Source organism: Pipra filicauda, unplaced genomic scaffold (genome assembly GCF_003945595.2).
Source record: "Pipra filicauda isolate LSUMZ 115617 unplaced genomic scaffold, ASM394559v2 scaffold14_size4853619_pilon, whole genome shotgun sequence".
Taxonomy (NCBI): Eukaryota; Metazoa; Chordata; class Aves; order Passeriformes; family Pipridae; genus Pipra; species Pipra filicauda.
The window spans coordinates 1301684-1326034 of record NW_024103985.1 but is presented as its reverse complement, the minus strand read 5'-3'; the positions used below and the strand labels follow the sequence as shown (position 1 = coordinate 1326034).

General features: G+C 41.1%; 1 long non-coding RNA gene across 1 annotated transcript in view; it reads left to right on the top strand.

Moving 5' to 3' along the window:
- The first annotated feature begins 304 nt into the window (after positions 1–304).
- Positions 305–24351, top strand: part of LOC120322481 — a 42569-nt gene continuing 18522 nt past the window's right edge. Inside the window, exons 1-2 of the long non-coding RNA XR_005562634.1 lie at positions 305–353; positions 11314–11417. This is a non-coding gene — a long non-coding RNA (uncharacterized LOC120322481). The remainder of the gene's footprint in view (positions 354–11313; positions 11418–24351) is intronic.

The following is a 24351-nucleotide window of genomic DNA, read 5'->3' as shown; positions in this document are numbered from 1 at the left end:
GTAAATTATACGGTGTGGAAGTTTAGATTTGGGAACATGCATAAAAAAGAAAACCATTATTTTTTGCATTAACACCTGGGCCCGCGATCTTTATGTCTTTGAATTAGTGAACAAACAATATTTTGCTATCAAGTAAGCGCGGTTTGGAACTTTTTAATTAGCCTCTTAGCAGAACTCCTTCGGTAACTAAGCCCCAGCTGAAGGTATTGAAGTAATCCTGGTGGTTACCCAGGAACTGTTACCCGGCTACGCGAGGGCAAACTGCCAAATTGCTGCTTAGGAAACGAAGTACCCCGGGCTCGACACCGCTGTAAGGCCGTAACCTTGAGAAGGGACAGCATTCAATAACCCTGGTGAGGCTTTCTCATAGCAATGGGCCGAAGTGGGCTATGAATTTCTAAGCAGATCTTCTATGAATGAGGAACTGTTCCCCAGGAAGGGCTGGTGATAGCCCAGCGCTGATGGACGGGTGTGGAGCGTTGGGCACATGCACTTTATTTGTCCGAGATACTTAACGTTTGTCGTGGGGATTTTTCTATCACGTTCACTGCATATTTTAAAGTGACTAAGACGTAGGTGAAGATAAAAGATTATTGTGAAGATCTCCCCAAATGCCGGGTGATGGCAATGGAAGGATCAGTGAATACAACAAGGGTGTGAGTATTCAGTGGGCCATTTCGGCAAAGCTTTGTTGTTTCACAAATACCCTCAACTAGAAAGAGGCAAATCGTGCTATTGGAAGAGAAAAAAAGAAATATCTCTGGAGAATTGTTTATCTGTCTACAGAGATGAACTGTGGCACTTTGGAGAACTCAGTGTGTTAAACCCCCTCCCTTTGTGCTACCAGAATACCTTACAGGGGAGCGGCAGAGTTCTTTCCAGTTTAGTTCTGACAGCAGCACGTACTAATCTGCAACCTTATGGTGCCGGAGTGCGATAATGCCCTGACAATACCAGAGGAAATCTGCAGCTGCTCTCTCCATGTCCTCCTTCTGAGAATCCAGCACGGTCTGTTGATACCATCCAGCACTTGGATGGAGACTTGCCAACACAGCACATGGCTCAAGTGAAAGAAAAGAGCACTGAAGGACATCAAAATGCAGAAAATTACTTTTTAGATTTCTTACGTTATTATTGCCTACTTTTAGAGAATCCAAAGTATGACTGTTATAATTATACGGGCAATCTGAGATCAGATAAAACAATCATCAGTGATTTAATCATTATTGGATGATTTTTTTAAGAGCTGTTGTTGAATATACTGAATAATGCCTTTATAGAGGTAGCTGTTTTCCTTGGTACAAGACCTTCCTTCTATAGATCACTCTCTCTCACTGGAAGCTTTTTGTGAGTGGTAATGACTCTGACTTAATGAATCTCTTTTCCAAGTGGGTTCTTCTCTATCATGGAATTGTTTTAGTATTGTTATTATAAGCTTCCATGGAGATAACATTTTTAATAGCCTGTTCTATTCTGGCTCCATAGCCCGTGCCTCAATTCTAATAGAAAATGCTCTGCAGAGTCACCAGGGTATAAGAATCTGATTAGAAAACTTGGGGCACTGTCTTTTTAGAAAGGATCTTTGTGTTATCCACAGCAGAGGAAAATGAACTATCCAGTGAAGGTATAATACACAAAACTAATTCAAAATCTCAATGACTACTCACTTATTCAAGCAGCTACCCCTAGAGAGAAGAGCTGAGCAAAGTGGTTATAGGTAGTCTCATGATAATATCTTTACATTCCTGCAATGCCTTTCTTGCCAAGATATTTTACAAGTAGATACAACCCAAGGGTTGTAGAATTAAAAATTATTTTAGCCCAAATAACCCTGCTTTTATTGGGATAACCAGGATTTCATTTTTCCTTCCGATTGTTACTTTCAGACTTTACCATGGACTTGACATTGTTTACCCTACAGTCACATTTCTGATTGACTAATGACTTTAGCTATAAAGAGACACAAATTGGATTAACTCAATTCTTTACTCTGGGAAATAATGCCCATTGTCTCAGTTTCTGACCTCCTATGCTCGTTTCTGAGATAGATGAAATAAAAGGTTTACAATTTTGTATGCTGATCACACCCTCTGCATTCTTATGAGGATCTAATTATAGTTGAATTACCATTGATTTACTAAAAAAAGCCCCAATCTATTGCAGTATTGTACTGTCCAAAAAGCATTAAAAAGTTGAGCCCTGTATTACAACACTTTTAAGTGCTGGCATGTTGGCCTTCATCACTACAGGCACAAGCTGCTGCCTGAGTGAGTCAGTGACTGAATAATACCTTGTTTAATAATCTTTTGTCAACTGCAGTATCTCATCTGGAGGGTTATCATAATAAAGACAGTAATTGTTTCTTCAAAGTAGCCGTTAGAGAATTGTGTAACCACTACCATTCTAATTAGAGCATTCAAGATTAATTTCAAGAGTAGTGTTCCTTGAGAGTTCAGTCACAGGAGACACTCATTTAGAAAGAAATAAAGCTGTTGTCCACGGATATGTAAAGGCTGGTCCCCATTAGATGGGATACTACACACACTTAATAAAGCACAATATTATAGCCAGTAGAGATGAATAAAGTACTGAACTCACTTTTCCAAGGTCATTGCCTGGGAACTGAAGAATTATTTCCCTAGTGTTGTCTAATGTCCAGTTCACTGAGATCTGCTGCATTTCAGATGTGCATCCTTTGAGGAAAGCACTTCTTTATATCCTGAGAGCACCAGGGCTGCAGGTGTACCTCTGGGAAATAGCCAAGCATGAGACTGGGTGACAGGCAACTTTTCCAGGTGTACCTGGGATAGACTGATCAAAAAGCTGCTTAACTTAAGACTGATTTGCACAGGCAGTTGCTCGATTTCCTGATTTTTCTCATGCAGCCCAAGTTTGACTGCAGGAAAAAAGATATAAATCAGCCTCCTTTTGAAAGCAAAGCAAATCCTAAACTCATTGGATGTGGGCAACTGTGAGATCACAGGGAAAGAGATAAATGGCATCATTTGTTCACTGTGAGAGTTGGGACAGAGCAGTGGCAATGACAGGATGCGACTGTTTCATTTGCTGTTGATTTCTGTGTGCTAACTTCATCTGCAACACTTACCAGAACGATAAAACCACTGAGGGACACCAGATGGTGCTGCTGTAGATGCTCTTGCTGCTTTGGATGCCCTGCTGATGTGGCAGTTTGCTTTTGGAGGAGTGCTCCTGGTCAGCTGTGATGCATTCAGTTTTGGGAGCTGGATCCACAGCCAGCAATATCTGCACTAATCAGGGACAGAACTCCTCTTAACTGGAGTGATGGCCTAGGAGCCCAATTTAAATTCCTGACTTCAGATTCCAATGAATTTAAGGGAAGCTGGGATCCATGTTTGGATCTGAAGTTTCCACTGAAAGAGACTTTTCTGCTTAGCCAGAATCACCTGGCTCTGACCCGCCTGGTGTGATCCAGAACAATGTAATATGTCCAGAAACCAAAGTGAATTCCAAAAGCTGCAGAACTGGTTGCCTTCTGCTAGTTGAGCAAGTAGTCTAAATGCTTTTATTGTTTTAGGATTGTGAAGATATTTTATAAACCATCCTTTTAAAGTCAACATAGCAAGCATTTGAGCCCCCTGTGGCTGCACACAAGATCTGGTGTGCTTTTGTCCCGCTGCACATCACTGGCATACAATAAATACCACCCTCTGAGAGACAAGTATTTTTATATCAGCAGTTGCACAGGGCTAAATACACAGAGATCCTCTTCAGGGTGCTGCCAAATGGTGCTTTCTCATGCATGAAGGTGTTCATATTGCTACTCACCATCCAGCCCACTGAAAACATCCCTATTCTTCTTGATAGCTCTTGATTTTCATTTTAAATGCAGAAGACACGCACATTAGTGCTACATTAAATTTTCTACATGTGCTGTGCTGATATGCTGTCAGGTCTCTTTGCTTGAATATTAATCCCTTTTTTTTGATGTGTGAAATTTTACATTTCAATCAAAGGGTCTTATTTTTCATTGCCAAACTCCTCTATGACCAAACGTCTCACAGTGTTCATTTTGTATTTTATATAAACTTCTGCTTTACCTTGTTACTCACTTATTCCCCCATACTCTTGCAAGCAGCTACAATTCTAGTACATTCAGTGAGACAACTGATCAGCTGAGGAGGACACTGGTAAAAGTATCATATTGTTCCTCTCTAGAACTGTTGTCTGGGGGTGAGTGAGCCATTTCAGCTGACTTAGTGTCAATAGGAAAGGAAGAATATCCATAGCATAAGTTTATATTTCAGCTTCTTCCTATCTAGAAATGGAAATATCCTCTCTGTGGCAACTCTTTTTTTTTTTTTTTTTTAAACCATGAAATGAGCCACAGATCAGAAAAAAAAAAAAGAAACTAAAATTTCAGTAGTACTGAAAAACAACACAATCACAGCGTTATGTAACTCCTTTCCACTGCCTGATCTCACAGGATAGCAGGAAATAGGAAATATAGTTGAAGATGATTCATCACATGCCCGAAACAGATGTTCCTCAATTTGAAACATATAATCTCAGCCAGGCAAATAGAACTGTGGTGGATGTCAGATGCAGTTACATTTGCCTGACAGATACACCACGCTTTGGAATAACATTACTGCTAATGATAGCCTACTGCTGATGGGGAGTTCTTTGTTTTGCTGTTGATGTAGAGCAGTCAGGTCTGCTTGGTGCATCCATTAGCAATAAAGCTTTGTGTGTGTGTGGTATTGCTAAATTGAATTATAATGCAAAACACAGGCGCCATCCTCCCTTCATTTTTCAAGCGTTGCCTGTGCAGCCTCAAAACCAACACTTAATAGAGCAAGTTACTCTTCTCCATAGAGTTAAACCACCTGATTTATTTCCCTTTAGGATAACAACTTCCTGTGGTTGACCTTTGAGCAGAGCTGAAGTTACATCCCCGTGCAACAGGCTGGCCTTTGTGTGTGGCTGCATCCCCATCTGATGCCTGGTGCCAATTCTAATTGTACTGGGGCCAGCAGCCACTGCCATCTCTCAGAGCTCTAAAGATTTCTTGGGGAGTATATGAAATGATAAAATGCCAGTCTCCACGTGCTCCTTAACAAAATGCAAGGGTGGCTTTGCGTTTTTCCTCAGCAGGGTTTGGTCCCTGCTCTGAAATAAAAAGCCTTTTTCATTCAGGTGAGGTCCCCATTTGCATAGCAAAGGACAGAGAGGATGTAAAAGCCTGGCTGCTGGACAGCTGCAGAGATGCTGGGATTCACCAGGACAGCTGGCCAAGCCCAGAGGGAGTTTAAACCCAAGACTGAAGATTTATACCGAAAAAATGCTTAACAGGGGTTTTATGAAGATAAAAGACAGGAAGTACACAGCTTATCCTTCTTCCTTGCTTGATGGACAAAGTTTGGTCAACACCTTTTTTTTTTCTCCTGTTTGCTGCTAAATTCTCAGACTGACTTGTGTGAAAGCACTGTAAGTAGATACAGTTTTCAAGTCCTTATCAACTGGGAGTTATAGACAAAAAGCACTATTTACCAATTTGCCACAGCTCTCCATGTTAATGAATTCTGTAGGAGTACACATAGCTGAAGTTAGAGAAGTGACAAATTAGGAACTTTTGGCTTTATTTAGGATTAATTACCTTTCAAGGCGTTATTAAGAGATTTGGGGTTTGGTTTGTTTTGTAGTCTCTCTCTATAGGAAGACTTGCATATCCTCCTGGGAGATGCCTTTAAAGAATTTCTGCTGTTTGCTGTGGGAGGTAAAAGGGTGGGAAAGCAATTAAAGAAAAAAAAAAAAAGAAAAAATTTATTCCATTTTTTAAGAACTTCCATAGTTAAACATCGAATGTTGAACATTGTCATAAATCAGTCATTCACCATTGAAGAAAACACATATTCATACTGGCTAGAAGACTGACTTTTACTGTGGAGGAGCAGTATGTAGAATAGAAAGGTGACTGACAGCCAGAGAAAATTAAAAAGACAGGTGTATTGCCAAAGTACTTTCTTTAGCAACAGATAAATGCATTAAGAGTAGCCTAAAGGCATGGGTTGGCTTGCTTTGATTAGAGAGAGCAATTTACTCTCTTACATGGGGCTCTAATCACTTGTAGCTGCAAATAGACTGATTTGCTAAACACACTGATAGCAACCACCAAAGTGAATGTTGAGGGACTGGCAGCTCCAAATCGACTCCTGGAAGTAGAAGAGTTGCCACTGGTAAGCTGCAGCTTCTCTGTGTGCACATTCCAGCATGGAATGAATGGGTTGGAGCAGGACAGAGGGACTGGGCTCTCACTGTGCTTCTCCTGGGGAGACCTGTACCTGCAGTTCTTCAGAACGTCTGAACTGACAATGACTCAGTGCTCCCGCGGACTTAAAAGCCCTGTGAAACACTTCAAACGGGGTCAAAACGAAGCTGAGGGGTGGGAGGAGGAGAAAAATAAGTCCTCCTTTGTTTTCCTGACTGTAAAAGGAACTTCAGCACATCAAGGAGTAAAATTTGGAAATGGCTGCTTGACAGTTTAACGTAAACAATCTCAGTGATGAAAGCACAATATGGGGATAATTATCTGTTCAAATAAATCTGATTGATGCTAATGAGCATTTGAACAATCCATTAAGGATCCAGGGTTTTTTCTATCCAATTTTCTTTGGTAAGCAAAAATGACACATCCAAAACTTTTATTAAGTATACCATTTCCCTCTGTATCTTCCCATCTTTTACCTTTTCCAAGAAGGCACTACATCTCCAGCAGAAAGGACGCTGAACTTATTATTCCCACATAACAGTTTGATGCAGTGACAGCTGCTGGAGCTAAAAATCAGCTCAGAAATGACCTAGTGCTTCACTCTGGCATTGCAGTTTGCAGATGTAGGAGTGAGGAGAGACTGCAGAACCCTTCTGGAGAGGTTTTGTGCTCCTGAATGGAACAGTCCTCTGTGACTGTGCAGTAATTTGAGTAGCTTGGAGGGACCTCACAATCCATGGCTCTCTGTCTCTTCCTCCAGCCAGTCCTGCTCTACTCTATTTTTCACTAACTTGCCCTCTTACATGTGGTCAGTGAATTCTTTCTCAGAAAATGTCTAAAGGCATGAGAGTAAAAGCTGGATTTGCCCTCAAATCCAAAAAATATTGACCAGTTCAACCACTGACTCTGAAACACAAGGGCAAGTGCTGAGAAGAAAATATTTTTTCATGGGACTGTACTCCAAATATTTGTTATTGAAGTACAGCAACCAAAAAAACCCCAGAATTCCTGGGATGTCAATCAAATTTAAATGGTGTTTATCTACATATTGCAAACATTAGGCTATTTCATTCAGTTTGTCCATCTTCTGATAAATTGGCTTTGAAATCTTCCTTTGACCAGGGGGAATGTGTGGCATATAATATGAAATGTAGCTCATTTCATTTCTCTGTGCCATCAGTAAAAGGGCAAAAATATTTTGTTTCCTTGTTAAAGGACAGCTATAGGATCTGATTCCAGTGTTTGGAAGACATGCAAGGCATCTTATGATCATTTTCCTTCACTATATTGGATCAATAATATAAATATTCCTCTTAGGAAAAGAGGCTTCTTAGGAAAATCTCAGACATCACATATATGGGGTTGTTAGATAATATTTTGAGAGCTGTATCTCATCACTCCTACTAGTCTTGGGCAATATCTATATTTAATATGTTGCCAGGAAAAGTCCTAAACCAAACCACTCCAGTGTGTAACCAACACAAGGCTGTGGAACAAAAGCACTCAAAGGCCTTGGGTTCATTCCCCCAAGTCCCACTGGACTGGAGTGACATCCCTCACCCTGGGGATACCGTTGGAAGAATTCATGTGTGTCTGTTTAGAGGCACAGAGATGGTTTTTCTCTCCATTTTGCAAGTTCTCAGAGGACATGAACACGCAGTTCTTGCAGAGGGGGGAACTTCACTGGGGACAGCTTTGGGTTTGTTACCTTAATATATCCAAAGGGATATATTAAGAACCTTGAAAGTATATCCAGCTTCATCCAATTCCCAAAGAGAGAAAGTTAAAAGCTCTTATAGCTCAGCAGATGAGACTTTTGCCTCTGTCTGGTTAAACCAAGACAAGGCTCCAGTGGTCTAATGTATTTAGAATTGGATATAGATTTTCAAGAATTGGATATAGATTTTTAAAAGCAACCCACAAGATTTAATTCTTGCCATCTAGTTGCTCTTAAGGAGCTATTTATTACAAAAGAAAGATGAAAGATTTTTAATGGGACTCTGAATTAATTTCAAAATACATTCCTTTCCTTAGATGAGAAACAATTTATGTGTGTGCTGGTTTCACACTTACATTCCAGAAAACTGGCTTTTGTGGAGACTCAGACACTGAAAGTGCCCGTGCTGTAATGATTTTTGGTTACACAGAAACCTCACTTGTTATAATGAAAGTATATAATGGAAAAAGTATTTTAAAGCCGTTTCTTTAAAAAGCCAGCCAAAGCTTAATAACAACTTAAAAATCTTTTAAGGTAGGTTTTTGAGATCTGGAAGTGCTTGCTGTAAACAATTTTTCTCAATATCTTGCCCTGGAGATCCAGTTTGCTATTATTAAACATACTGAGATATTCTTGTTAGAAGTAGGACTAAAAATAACCTTTCAGCACGCTGTTGCACTGGTATTTTTAGGTCTAAGTATTTATTCCTCCTACCAATCGCTGCTTTGTATTAATTAATTTTCAGTGACAACTTCATTTTATCTTTTTGTGGCTTTGTTCCAAAGAAATTTTATTTTGACAGACTTTGGGTGTTCTGTTCTCAATCATCACAGTATGGAAAAAAGAAAAGAGTCTGCTGTAAAAAGAGCAATACATTTGTTGATCAGCTGTTCCTCATTTGTCAGCAAAAAACAAAAAAATAATCCAAAGAACTGAGGCCAGTGCTTTATTAGAAAGGTAGACAAGCTCCAAGCACAGTTAGTGGTTTTTATTGTCATTTTATGGCAGAATAAATGACCAGGTGAGAGTTGATGTGATCATACCATTGTAAATCCCAGTTTTATCTGGACTGTGTTTGCATGGTTAAAAGCTAATAATAACATTAACTTGATCATGGGCTTATTTAATGAATACACACGAGCCTAATAATTTCTCAGAAAGCTCATTTGAAAGGGAAAATTGTGGGGTTTTTTGTAGGACTCTGGGCATTAACACACCAAACAAACTGTGAGTCCATCCAGTCTGATTTCCAGACTGCTGGTGTGAGCAAGTGAAATGCTCAACTCACAGCAGGGCAGATCCAACCCTGTTGTTTGAAAAGAGACAAACTACAGGTGTTCCTGGATCCTCACTCCAGGAAAAGAGGATCTAATGCAACATCTGTCTTTAGTTCTGCACAAATCTGACCAAGAAGAGCTCCAGAGTAATCAGGTGCTGCAGTAAGAGGTGTTGTGGTAAAGAATGGCAGGTGTTGAGAGGTGTGGAAGGATATTTAGTATTATAGCCTGAATAAAACCTCCTCCCATTCACAATCATTGATCAGCCTAGTCCTGAAATGTGTTGCCATCTTACACTTGCTGATTTAATCTCAAATTTTGTTTGTATTTATGTTTTAGTGCTCTCACACATCTGTCATTTGCAGTTGCCAGTGTTCAAGCATTGGGGAATATAATTATGAGAAAACTGAATGAATAATCAATACTTTATTATATTGCACTGTAGTATAGTGAGGACCCAGTAAATGGCCAAACTTGCACTGTGGATGAGTAAGAATTGCTCAAATATAGTAAAAAGCTTGTCCTAATTCTGAAAGGTTTCATGTTAAGGTAGAATTTCAGCATGATAAGAAATACTGGTCTCTTAATCCATGTAAACAAGGCCAATTCCTGGCACACTGGTGCTCCTCCCTGGGGCAGTCACTGCTCTGTTGGTGATATTCTTGGTGCTACTGGGCTGCGTGGAGGAAAGGCAGCTCCAGATGGGATTTACTGCTGTTCCTTCCTTCCCTTGGGCTGCATTTGGGGTGTCCATCTCATCGCAAAGCATCTGCCCCAAAGTGAATCCCTTTGGATCCCCGGTGCTTGGGGAAGGGTGTTACAGGCAGAACGTTTCACGTGAGCACTGGAGGCAGTGGGAAGGCACAGGGGAGGCAGGACAAGTGGCCGTCCTGAGGGTGCTGGGGGACAGTGAGTCCTTTCCTGGTGTCCGTGGAACTCGCAGGAAGCTCTTCAAAAACAGGAGAAGGAGAGCATTACAACAGCAACTCCTGATGCATTCAAAGGCTGGGGAAAATCTTGAGAGTATTTGCTCCGAAGTGTTGACAGCTCAATGTATTAATAAAGGACGAGCCTGGAAGGTGTCACAGTCTTCCTCCTCCCCTCCCCGGTGTGTGGGAGGCTGGAGCACTGTAGGATTTGGTGGCCTGTTTTCTGTGTTCCATCTAATGACTGGAAAGAAGAACTCTTTTTTGCTGTTGCCTTTGTCAAGCTCTCAGGGGGTCTAATACCAGCTGCTGACTGCTCGCTAGGATGTCTCAGGTGCAGGGATTGAAGTTATTTCTCATATTTAGGATTGTAGAGCCACACTTAAGTCCCCTTCTCCCAAGTCCTAGAAGGTATAACCCTCAGTTTTGGGGAGATGGCTCTTGGGAAACTGCCATTTCTTCTACTTCTCTCAGTCAGAGGAGGTTGAGGAGAATATACCTGAGGGACAGAGAAGCACTGGTGATATTACATGTGTGGTTTTACTCTAGGGCTTGTACTGAGTGAATAAGTCTTCTTCTTCATTCTTTTTTTTTTTTCTTTAAATATTCCTCTCTGCAGGGAGCTTTATTCCCTAGTCTAGCAGTCTGGGAACAAGAGAAAGAATTTAATAGCTCCTGGCTTCTAATCTCAGGGCACACAGTGAACTGCATTGTGTCCTCGAGCAAATTATTTAAACTCTTAACATCAAATTCACCTCTATTCATGCTCTCTGCAACCTCAGTGTCATCATATTGAGAACATAATTTGTTCTAAATTCCCTAATATGTGATCTCAAGATCAGTGTTTGTCTTTCTCATAAGTATTTTGCAAGGAAAGGTTCCTTTTCTGGTTTTGCTAGAAGTCTGTATTTCTAAGTATTACAAGTGGGAAAGGACTAGAGACTGTATCCATCCTAAGGCTTTGGGCTTCAGTGTTTTTGGTGGGACCATGAATGAAAATACAGCCATAATTATAGACTTAAAGGGAGAGAGATTCCCTATATCCTGTATGTCCCATATGGAAAGGAAAAGGCCTGCTAACCCCAACACAGGCATTTTGTTCTCCATTAATTTCCTGCTCTCATGAGTTTCTTCATTTTCCAGGCTTCAGATGCCTTCTTGAATGTCTCATTCTCCTGAGCAAGAGCAATGGTGATAGATCTCATCTCTGGTGGCGAGAGAGGGAAGCAAGGAGAGATCTCCTTCTGGTGAGTTACAAAGCTGCTTTCTCTCCTTTGGTTTTAAGCATTTACTTCTTAATCTGCCCCTGTGGTTGAGAGGGACACTTTTCCTCTGTTACAAGTCCTGCTGCTCTATCAGGATGTCACAGCTCAGCAGCCCCCTGGCATCATGCAGGGGAACGAGCAGACCCTGCTACAGCACCTGCAGGGCTCCCTGTGGTGCCCATGTTTTCAGGTGCTGCCATCTTTAAGCTTCTGGTTCAGGTGCCAGTTGTGATGAACTTACAGACCAAGGATAATGGACACAGGCCACTTCCCTCTAACACTTGCCCCTACAAGACCATATGATCCTTAAAAAAAATACAGCTCGTGCTTCCAAGCAGAATGACGTGCCTCTAAGACCTGGGATGTAAGTGCTTTAGGCTTCAAAAGGTGCCAGAAACACATTTTTGTTTTATAAATGAATGTTCATGGGTAAGTCAGGGCCAGTGCTTCAGACTTGGAGAAGCAGCAGTTTCCAGAATGTGGTTGCCAGGCTGGAGTGCCCCGTGCAAGGACACTGTGCAGGAAGACTTTACACAATGTTGTGTCTATCCACGTCTGATTGTTTAAAAAAGAGTCAAGATCAGTCATCCTGAACCACAGCAAACAGAGATTCTCTTTAGGATTGTGTTTAAAGCAGTGAGATAAAAACACTGGAGTGTTTGAATATCAGCTTGTTGTGTTGATGGCTTTTGCTAAGTTGTATTTCTTTGGAATAAATTGACAGCAACTTGAGAAATTCTACTGGGACTCCACTTGCATTTCTGAAGTATCACCTAAGCAGCAGCTCAGGCTTTCTTTATTTTATGCTTTTCCCAGAAGAAAAATGGTAGTATCTGCAGCCTGGTTTGTTGGGTTTTTTTTGGCGAAGTATCATTTTTTCTCCTTCTTTCATTGCATGCAGTTATTTAAGTCTGCAACTCTATGTTTCTTTTGTAGAGGAATTTAGGACTAACACTTGCTCCTGCTCTTGGGATATTATGAGTTTTCCCAGCTGAAATATTTTAACATTGCCACAAAGTTGGGGAGTTTTAATAGTATATTCACTTGCAGGCCAAGTAGCTTAAAAACTGGATAATACCAGAGCCTCCAACTGCTCAAGAGGAATTTTTTCCCCCATCCTAGTTCTAGTGTTATCCCCTGTATTTATTTTCCCTTTTTCTAGTTCCTTGATAGAATCATTTTCCCCTCTGAACATCCATGAAAGAATACCACTAGGGATTCTCCAGTTTTTTTCAAAACTTCTGATTGTAACCTACTTCCAAATTCCGAATTTCTTTGCAATATATAACCTTTTGATATGGTCTCTTGTTGTACTTTAAAATCTTCTCTGGTACAAACGGGAACACTGTTCATGACGGGAGCTCTTGGCTTTGTTTGGGAATATTTGTGCCTCAGCTGCAGTGGCCTGGGTCCATTGCATCCTGCCATTTGTTCTAGCTGGAATTTGTTTGGTGCACTAGACTCCTTTGGAGCAGCACAAAGTGTGAGTTGAGTGACCACAGAGCTGGCAGAGGGATCAGCCCTGGCAGCCCCTCAATCCTGCAGATCCTGGAGCAGTGACTGGGGTTTGCTGTGCCTCGTCACACACACACTGACCTCCATACGCTTCAAAACTGTGTATTTTGCTTCCAAAGAAACCATCCAAGCTCTCTCCAAAAGGATCTTCTTCAATGTACATGGAAGCTTGAAAGGAGAGGGGTGAGTTCATACAGGAGCCCAGCAGATTCCTAATTACTCCAGGGATGGAAGTCAAACAGTGCCTGAGCTGTAGGAAAGCAAAGCAGAGTTAACAGAGGGATCACTCCACCCTCTGCTCAGCACACACCAGTTGTTTGTGCCAAGGGAAGACTGAGTGACTAAAGACCCAAATGTTGTCTGGTTACCGACTCAAAAATTAGGATTGATCCATAGTACAAGTGTTACAGCTGGGACTGGTCAATAATCTCAGGATGGAACTTTTTCAGTGTAAATTCACATTGCCTTTGATTGACACAGTTTATTCATTCATGCTGAGTTTGTCAAATTGCCTCAGCTAAAAGATTCATCAAGACAAATCATTTTCATTTTGAAAGTTTTGATAAGAACCAGATTTATGTATTTGTTCATGGTTTTAAACAACTTTTTACTGTTTTGTCCAGATGAATCTGAATATTTTAAAACTGGTTAAGGCCTTGCCAGGACATTTTTTTAATGGGGAGAGCGATGGATTTTTGCAGTGTATCTGTTCAGGCAGGGAAGTTTGAAACCAAACCAAAACAAGTTATTGACACAACTTGGCTTACTGAGTTGTAAAAACATGTAGGGGGAGTTGCTTCACTGCTGGAAGGACCTGAGGGTTGGAAATACCTCTATCTTTCCCAGAATTCCCCAATACTATTGTATGTAACTTAGGATGTCTAAGAGAAAGCTCTGTTTTGAGATACTTTCAGTCTAAATGGACAAGGTAAATGATGAAATGGAGACATTGAGAGGAAAATGTGATTTGTGGACAATAGGAGAGGAATGAAAGGGCAAGGAGCAAGCAGAAAATCTCATTCAGTTGAATCACATAACATGCTGTAGATGTTGCTGAAATGTGCTGTAGAGGAGGAGGTGCAGCCCTTTATTTCCCCTCTCTGTCACCTGTGAAAAACTGTATGGTTGGGAATGGTACTCCTGGCTCCTTAGAACAGGTTAAAAATGTGGAAAGGTCATAAGAAAATAAGTGGAAAGGGAAGTAAAAGACTTTCTCCTTTGGAAGATGTTGAACAACTGAGGACTAAAACCGAAATTTTCTCTAAAGTTCTTTTTATGATGGGAACAAGGTGTAAATCCAAGCTGACCCCCCATGTACTTGCTGTACCTCGCTTCTTTTTTTTTCTCAGCCTTTTACACCCTAAATATTAACAACTTGGGAGGTCAGGTGCTTCCAGGTGCCTCTGCAGTAACAGTGAATTCAACCTCAGGTCAGAGCAACCACACTGCCTCTATCAGGACAAAAAATTAATGAAATCACCATCTGACATATTCAGTTACCTGTGAAGGAGAATTGTCTGTGAGTCTAATCAACAAATGGCAGAAGTGCTGCTTTGCTGTTCATTTGGAGATTTTTCGTTGTTCCTGTTGTCACAGCCTGTAGGGAAAATCTCCTTTACTTTCCAAGTATCAAGTGAGAGAGCTGAGGGTCCAATAAGCCTCCTGAGCTAAGTGAACATGCACTACAACCTCCCTTTAAGAGAAATTTCACTCCTATTTTGGATGTGGATTGGAGGGAAGAGGCTGTAGGGGGTTATAACCCCATGGAGTATCTCTAGCTTGTAATATGACTGCAGAACCACTTGTCCCTCCCTCAAATAAATCAGATCCATGTCTCCTACTGCCCTTTGCAGTGGAGGGGACAAGGAGTCCAAGGCACTGCTCGAGCTCCCATGGCTGGAAGCACATCCTGAGGTTCTGGCTCTCCTTGCAGGATCAGTGCCAGGCACTGCTCTTCTGAAAGCAGGACTGAGGTGCTCCATAAATACCAGGCACAGGGAGAGACACTTCTCCAATCCCTTCTCCTTGAAAGGAGAGGTTATTGCAACCCAGGGGTATTTAAGGAGTACAGGGGGTATTTAAGCAGACCGGTAAGGGAGGTGGAGGGCAAAGGGAGGGAGTAGGTATTGGAGTACTTTTTTTCTTCAGATATCTTTTAAAAAAAGGGGAAGAAAGGAGAAGACTGACTCAACTAAGTTTAACAAAGTGGCACACTGCTCCTGTGATAGCCAAGGCTGCTAGTTCAGTGCTTACACTGTGAGATCAGGAGCAGAATAATTGCCCCTCAGTGTTGTACATCTCCTGGTCTGCCAAGCGGGAAACAGAATCCTCAGAGCATTTTTCCCCAAGGGAAGATATGAATAAAAAAACCAACTGCAGTTGGCTCTGCTTCCTTTAGTATTTTGTTTCAGACTCCTTGCTGCACCAGCAAGTGTCACTATGGTCTTTGCTATACAGCAGCAGAGAGGAGAGTGTGAGTTTTGGAACAGGAAGGGAGGGGAAAACCCTAATCACGATTAGGAGTGTGGCTCTGCCACACCTCTATCTAGAATCAGTGACCCAGAGTTCCAATCTCCCTGTGATTTCATTGGCAAAGTGACCTGAAATTATCTGTTAAATCTTTCACTCTGGAGACATTTTAATGGTAGGATCATGTGACAAAAATCTAATTGTTCCTCTTTCTTGTGGGAATGATTGCTGCTTGTAATAGTCATGGTGTCATTTTCAGGATAGTCTATTTGCTAAACCGTGTTTTTAAGTTTAACTTGTCAGATTCTCATATTTGGGAGTGGAAGTTCATTGCTGCTTCTCTAGATAAGAAAATGAAATATTTATTAATTTAGGAAAAGGAGTGATATGAAATCTGCGACAGTAATTTTATTTCTCCTCTGCTTTTTCAATATTGTTGAATATTTTGGCACCGTTTCCAATATATTTAATATTAGATGGGGAAGTGTGAAAATGGAAATGCATCGGGGAAATGGAAAAACACCAACATTCCTGTTACTGAAACAAAAGTAAATTATTATGACAAGTATTATCATGAATATGGAAAGGAAGCAAGATTGTGTTTTCTTCTCCAACTGCCTAGCCGCAGTTTCATGTTCCACAAAAAGGAAATTCAGTGACACTGGAATGTTAAGCTCTTAAATTTTATCTTCAGGAGACCTATGGCTCATTAAAGATATTAATACATATTTCTTCCTTTCTTACCTAAATAGTTATTTTTAACCCTTTGTACTTAGCTGATTCAGGTCATCCCAAAATCCTAGAAATTACATCCAAAAGCCTATTCATTCCTCCATGAGCAGGACTGATGTGTTGGGTGAAATTCTTGGTTGTGATCACTCCCCATGGATTCTCACTGAGCTGGGATTCCACATTTTATTTCCTAGTCATGTGCCCTGCACCTTTTTCTGAATCAGCCTGAGTGTTGTACAAAGTGGGAGTGGGGTGGTACAAAGGGAAGGAGGGATGTCAGCAGGGATAACCCCCCAAAACTGGGCTCCTTCCCACACTGGGAATCTCCTTTGCCGAGAGAAGTCTTGACGTGAGGGTGTGAGGTTGGGCTTTCAGACTGTCAGCATTTCAGGGAAATGGAGAATGGGAGTGGGACAGCAGGAATGCATCCATTGCTCTGTTTAATTCATTCTTCCTGCAGCCATGAGCTGATGCAATCTTGCCTTTGCTAAGTACACTACAGAGGAACATTGACAACAGGAAGAATGACTGACTTCAGGGAGGAGAATTAGAATTATTTGACCTTTCATAGTCTCTTTTCATCAGCTCTACAGAAAAGAATATCATAGCTCAAAGCCCTTGTTCCCTCAGGTTTCTTTCACTTTAATAACATTCCTGCATGGATGTAATAAAAGTCTCTTTTTTCTTGAGCTCGTTTTTCTCCCTTTATTTCTACTTGCCATTCTTGACTTCACAGATCACGACCAGGACAATAATAAAAATCTCAGACTATGCTGGAGGAGGCAGGATTTTTGTCTTAGCCATCAAGTTTCCCATTTCCATTGTATTCGTTGCAATGTACCTCACAAAGACATCAGGTCTGATTTTGTAGATTCAGGAGTTCAGCTGGTTAGGTATCTTTGGAGAAACACCTGGAGTATAATCCTCTGTCTTGCCAAACTCTGCTTGTTACTGCCTAAACTTCCAAGGTTTGCTAAGCCATGGGGTGATGTTTCTCCTGCCAACGAAATCCCAAAAGGTAAATACTGTCATTAACTTCTCCTCCATAAAAGGCTTTTGTTGTGGTACTTCTGTTTGCTCAGCAGGTTGTTGCTGTCCATCAGTCTCCCTGTCGCCAAACCCTGCACAATTCAAAGTCATGAAGAACGTTAGTAATAATTTATTTGATTTAAACCAGTGTCCTCTCATCGATAGAAAAGCATAGCACTGCCAGCTGGAGCAGAATAAGGGAAAGGAATTTTCCTACACGTTTTTAGGGAAGTTCCTATACCCTTTGTAGGTGGTGGCTGTCATTTTTAAAGTGTCACAGCACCATGCACTGCATGAATTGTGAGCACTGTGAGAAAACTCTGGGTTTTTACTTTCAGGAAAAAAAAAACCACAACAGGAATTAGTGACAGGAATAATTATGTTCTCCAAAGGTTTGTGAAGATAACTGATCTTCAAAGAAAAAACCCAGTTGTCTGTGATATAATTATGAAGCCTCCGTCCTTCACCAACATTTGCAAAATAAAGAATACAAGAGTCAGCTGCTGCTTTGAAAAATCAAGCCCCAGATCAGGACTGTGGATTCTGGACATGGAAATTGAATTTCTTACCCAAGGCAATATTTTAATGTTGCATATTCTCCACATCACAGGGACTTCTTAGGGAGGTTCTCCTTATGTGTGTGGAGATATATATATATATATATATATATATATATATATATGTCTGTGTGTTAGTCCATAACTTTTTTCATTTCTTTTAAATGATCCTTGTTATCACTGCTCATGAAGGAAATTCAAGCTGTTCTTTGATACCTGCTTTGTGACAGAGAGATATAGAGCTAGATTTAAGGAAATTTTCAAAGAAGACAAATAATTTTCTTTTACACGGTGCAGGAGTTAATTCAAACAAAATTTTCTTCCTGCCCTTTTTATAAACTTGCTGCTCTTGTACTGGAAGGGATTGTTGTTACAAAAAGCTGTTCATGTATAACAAGCATAAAGAAACATGAATTTGTTGACTTTATGATCAGCTTATGGAATTCATTTACTCAGAAGGTAATGAAATTTCATCTGCTTGTCCTATTAGAGACAAAACTTGGAAAAATTTAAAGTGTTAACGGAGGAGATCTCAAAACATATTTGTTGTTTTAGTCTTCCCCCCCTCACCTATATGCAGCCATTTGCTCACTGCCCTTGCAACTTTGCATAATTCAGTACTAAAGCATGTGCTCGTGCTTTGAGAGAGAAGATAAATCATTAAATTATAACAAATCTAACCCCTGAAGTTGCTGTGATTTTAACCTGGTTTCTTTTGGAGCAATTCTGAACTAAGATGAACTGTGCTGAAGGACCTGACCTCTTGGATTGGCCGAACTAAATGTGTTTAAAAACCAAACTCAGGCGACACTGGCACTTTTCCCTCAGGAACAAGGCACAGTGTCAGTATTTATGGGTGTAGTGTGACTTCTGGATCGTGGCTTATATGACTAACTACCCTGCTCCCTGTATGACATGGTTTTCTGTGGCAAAGACTTGTTTTCCTGGCTGGGTCACAGGTCAGAGGAGTGTCAGAGCATTTCTGATTTTTTCCCATAATATTTTCCTAATGCCTGGCACGTGATCTTAAAAAAGCTGCTGAGAATGGAGCAGTGTCCATCACCTATTCTGTGCCCACTGAGTAACTGCCTCCTGACTTACCCTGCCCCTCTTGGCACCCCAGGGCTCCCTGGCAGCTGTGGTGGGGGTGAAGGATGCATTTCCATCACACCACACTCCCATGGTGAAGTCTTAAGCTAAAGAAGGCAGAGAGAGGGAAGTGATCCTTCCTTGCTGGGAAATACACTGAGACTGGCTCCAAAAATCTGGTTATCAGGCAAGGACAAGCTGGAACAAGCTGCCTGCCAGGTGTGCCCAGCTGGATGAGCGGCACCTGCAGATCCCTGTGCCCAGCAGGAGAGCTGCCATTGGCATTGCCAGCCTGGTTGAGATCCAGAATAGGGTGCAGCAGCCAACCACAAAGTTAGGAAACTTCTCTCCATTCTAGTCACCAGTTTTTCCTTTATTGGAGGACTTTTTGCTTTGATTGTGGTGGTTTTTTTGTTCTCAGAACCCTCATGTTACAGCACCGAGAGCCAACTATTTACTTGGAAATCTTTAGATGTTTCAGAGCATAATGGAATAGTTTCCTAAAATCTTGCTTCACGTGTCTGGAGGAAGGGGACAGTTTTGACACATCTATCTTGCACAGGGTGACATCCAGAAGGGTAACATTCCCAGCACTGGGAAAAGCAAAGCTGTTGATGCAGCTGACACTTCCCCTGAGTCACAGAGTGAGCAAATGCTGCTCAGCAGACAGAACAAGTGAAAACCAACCCAATCTCACAGGAGCCTGTGGTGCTTAAATCCTTAACACTACTAAACTGTGGTAATAAAGAAACAATGTACTAAAATTAAACAAGTATTTTGAAGAAATACAGGCATTATAGCACGTCCTCTAGAGTGTAATAGCACGTGGTTTCATAGCTGGAACCCTTTTTACTTACAAATTGATACTTCAGAAGATGTTTTAATCATCTTCCATATATAAAGCAGCATTATGCCATGTGGTCCTTAGAAATCTCTGTAATAAACATAATAGCAGCTCATTAAGCCTCAATAAACACTTCTGTATTAGATAAGAGTTATTTCATATTTTAAATAGATAAATGGGCACAGCATGCCTAAGTGACTTGTATAAAATAATCCATCATGTCAGCTGCTTCCTGTAAGTACATGGGGTGGCAAGTCCTCTCTGCAAAACTGAGGATGCTGATGATTTTCATAACAGGAACAAGTTCTTTTTTTTTTGACCCCAAGCCCAAGGAGCATCGAGTAAATCTGCTGTTTAACTGTCTTGGTTCCCTTTGACTAGTGCTTAGGGGACTATGTCACATATAGTAAATTACTGGAAGAAGAAATATCTACCAAGGTAACAGGTGCCAAATAAAATATATTAGTCAATAAGAAAACTATTAGAAAGCAAGTCCTTTTAATGTGATTTACAGGAGGCTGAAGTTACAAAAAAGCAAATGGAAGGAAAGAAAATTACACCGTGCGTGGTAAAGAGGACCACTATTTTTGTGATATATATTGGAAAATAAAGGAAAAACTATAAGTAGGTATTGGCCATGGCCTGTTAACATTCATTCCCAGAGGAAATAGTCCAGAATTTGAAAGGGTAAACACCAATGAGGCAGGGAGATTTATTTCTTGTGGGCAAGGGCTCAAGTACAGAGGTCATGTTCTGATCCCCTTCCAATGCTCTGGATTTTTGTGGAGTAAGTTATGGCTTGATGTGTGTGAGAACATGGGGAGTGAGGAGAGGAGGTGTGATCAATTAATAACCATTTTGGACAGGACAAATCAACGATTCCAAACAGCTGAGTGCTGCTTGAGGGAGCTAAACCTGACACAGTGGGGTCATTTGCTGGAGCACAAGAGCATTGTTAGGAAAATAGGGGTTCTGTTTGCCCCTGGGCTCATGGATAATGCCATCATGCCTCAGTTTCCCCACCTGAGGAACAGGAAATCCCTTCATTGTAGTGAGAATCAGTGAAAAAAATAATGTAATGGGTAGGTATCTTTAAAGAAGGGAAACATGATTATTATCTTCAGGACCTGGAATAAATCGAAACACAAAATGCTAATGTTGACCAAAGAGATTTCTGCTGCTGTGAAACACAGGCTGTTTGCACAATAGCTTAGAAGCAGGAAACCCCCCAGAGGTGATGCTGATAAAGCATGTGCTTAAGTAACATGTTAGTTTAGCTTCTGCTCTTGTGGATCTCAGTCCCCTCATAAATTCACACTCACAAAAAAAAAATAAAGAAAAGAAACGAGAAGGCTGCTTTGAAAAAATTTGTCTAAATGATGTTATGTGTTTATGTGTGGAGGCTGGGGGGTGGCAGGAGAAAAGGAAGGCAAAAGCCTTGTCAGATTTAAACAGCCCACTTTGTACTCTGGGAAAGGCAATTCAATTCCTGCATTTTGAATTAGTGCCATGCCACTGGAATAAGCAGATAGCATGGTTTGCTGCAAAGGCAGGCAGCACAAAATCAGTAATCTATAGATTGAGCTGCTTTCCCATATTACATGCTGTGTCATTTTGTAGTGTAGCAAAAGACTGCTAGAGCTACAGCTTTGTAATTAAGTGATTATTTTACACATATCTGCATTACAGCATCTGTATATCATTACATGACTGATATTCTGTATTCTGACGGCTTGAATTTATGTGGAAGTATTTTAGAGGCAGGTTGGGTGTTAGTATATTAGAGGCTTGGAGATAAAAATTGTTATTGTGCACATTTCCCTTAAAATCTGCTAAACCTTACCAGTTTATCTTTGAGAAGAGCTGTCACCTGGCACAGTGACACACACAAAATAATAATAAAAATAAAGATATTTTCTGTTGAAATATATGGGTAATGGAACAATACTGCATCTGTGATTTGATGTTTTCTCTCCTGGCTGCTGCCTTAGCTGAGTTTCACCATGTTCTTCACGAGCCAGTGGGGCTTGGAAGGAACATGGAAGAGTTGCCTCAACTGCTGAGCAGAGAGGAGGCTCCAAGAGCCCAAATCTGCTGCCAAGCTTAAGTTAAACAGTTCTAGGGTGACAAAGTGCCAGCTCCTGTGGTCCAGCAGGGATTGCCTGCGTGGGATGGAGGAGGAGCTGCCACCTGAGCTGAGTGTGGGACTGCAGGGCCTGGAAAACAGGGTGACAACGGCAGGGGGCTGGTTTTCAGAGGCTGGTTCTGGGGAAGTGCATCACACTTTCACCAAGAGGAATTCAGGGCAGCAAATGTGTCTGTCAGAGTTCTGGTTTTCTTTATAGGATCAAGTAGTGGAGGAAGGAGAGAAAGTAGAAAGTATGTGAAAGAAAAGTTGTACCTGAATTGGAAGAGGTTGTACCCATTAGGATGTTTTTGCTGTGAAACTAAATGATGAATTTAAAGGTCTGACAAGAAAAATGAGTATAATATCTGAAATATTTTTAGACCAAATTGTCTTGGGAAACCAATTTTGATAAGTGGAATAATCTGCCTCCTGGAAAGTTCAGTTAAAGTCATAACATTTAGCATCATCAGCTACTTATTCCCTATAGTTCAAATTTCATATATTGCACCAATTTGCAGAGCTGTGTCTGCTGATACAGTGGGAAAGCAATATGCAAAATATTTTCTGATTGTGAAGGAAGCTTGAGATGATGCTAAAATAACATGTAAATGGAGTGAAAGATTTTTGCCAGATGATTTTTTTAGCTGGTCACAAATCCCAGTAGAGGAGGCAGAACTGCATACCAAAATACCATTTAATTTTGTGGAAGAATTTGCTTAAAATTGCCTCAACTTTATTTGAAGGATTTCTTAGTTCTGTACCCATTCAATGATCCCAAAGGAGAGGAGCGTTAGTTTTGTGAATAAATCTGCAAACCCAGTTTGAGAAATGGGAAATTGATACCTAGTTCTTCTTAAAATTCAGTTTTCTTGCCCTGAGAAGTCATGCAGAATTGACATTTGTAATAATATAGCTGGGAAAGAACTTTTGAAAATCCCCAAAGAGCCATAGGCAGGGATTCAACAGAGAGGGAGTCTGTATGTCTGTAAATAATTTGGCTGTCCAGGGTGCAAAGTCCCTGTGAATGACTCTAATTCTGAAGAAAAGTCAAAATGAAGCACAGGAGTATGGGGAGCACTTGGCTGATTTGAGATGCTGCAGAGCAGAGAAGGAATGAAATAATATAAATCATGTGGCAGGGCAATTGCTTTGGTTTTGCCATTGGTGGAATAAAGCATTTATATATCTGGTAAATCAAACATGGCACAAAGCATGGACTGGTAAAGTCACTGTCTCAAACAGCTCCTTGATGGGAGAATTACACCTGCATTGTGTAAAGCACTGTTGCCTTGGTTTTCATATAGGGGTAAGTAGTCTTCATGTATCTGAGGAAGCAAATGAATCTACAAAGGACATTTGGGCAACTCAAGAATGGTAAAACAGTGGGACTGTCAGGGCAGTTTTGGAGTTCAATCTGGCTCTTCTCAAAAACACTGTGAAGGCTGTGGGCCAGATCTTCATCTGCTTGAAAGGGAATCAAAGAGGTTCTGAAAAGTGATTATCAGCAAAGCATCTGACTTGTCTCTCGTTGCTTATCTGACCCAAAGCCACAAGGTGATTGTATAAACACATGCAACAAAGTATAATATTTGCAAATAACCCCTGGGAGATCCGTGGTGGTAATTCTGGCAGTTTATTGACTGCTGTTATAAAGAAAACCCAGCAACCACCCTCACCTCCACCTCTGATATACTGCTTTCATCTTCAGAGGGAAGAAAGTGTGATACAGCGAGTGTTTATGCACTGCTGGCATTTGCCACTGGAAATGATAAAAGGAGGATTGAAAAATACCCTGGTGTGTTATTGGAGCTGCTGCCAGTGTTTGGCCAGATGAGAAATGGGGCAGGAACTCTGCTCGACAAAGAGGGATCCAATTCCCTCGGATTGTTACTGTCAGAGGGTGTCTAGTGGAAGCACTTCCATTCCTTTTGTTCTGGGCTTCTCTAATGTCTCTGCTCTGGGTTACCCCAATCTGTGGGTTATTCTTGGTTCTTACACTTGAGGGAGTTGTCTTTATGAGGTCTTGCACTTTATAAATAGGCTGGTTACCTCAGCCTTCTCATTGCCAAGTCTGGCATAAACCTTGGGGATGTCACAGAATCACAGAATATCCTGAGTTGGAAGGGACCCACAAGGATCATGTCATTGCCAGCAGAGCAGCATTAGGTAGTTTGCACCTGAAAATACAGCAGGATCCTAGAAAGTAGGAAGGTGCAAGTGGTATGTGATGCTTCGAGCAGTTAATCCAAAAGTTATATTGAGGTAGAGGTGCAAGAGAGATCTGGAAGAAAATAGAACTCCATGGCAAAAATTGGTCTTTAACTGCCCCGTGTTACACTGTGAAAACTCCAGCCTTGCAGCCACATTGGATCCAATTCAAGGATAGTTTAAATGAGCCAGCTCTCTGTTGGTGCTGGCTGAGAGAACTATTGGAGTATTATCTGTGTAGGCAGTATAGCAAGAACAAAGAAAAATAAAAATTGCATTTGCAAGCTGTGATAGCCTTAGAGATGCAGGACAACGTTGCCCTACGGCAAAAGCCCATAAAAACAG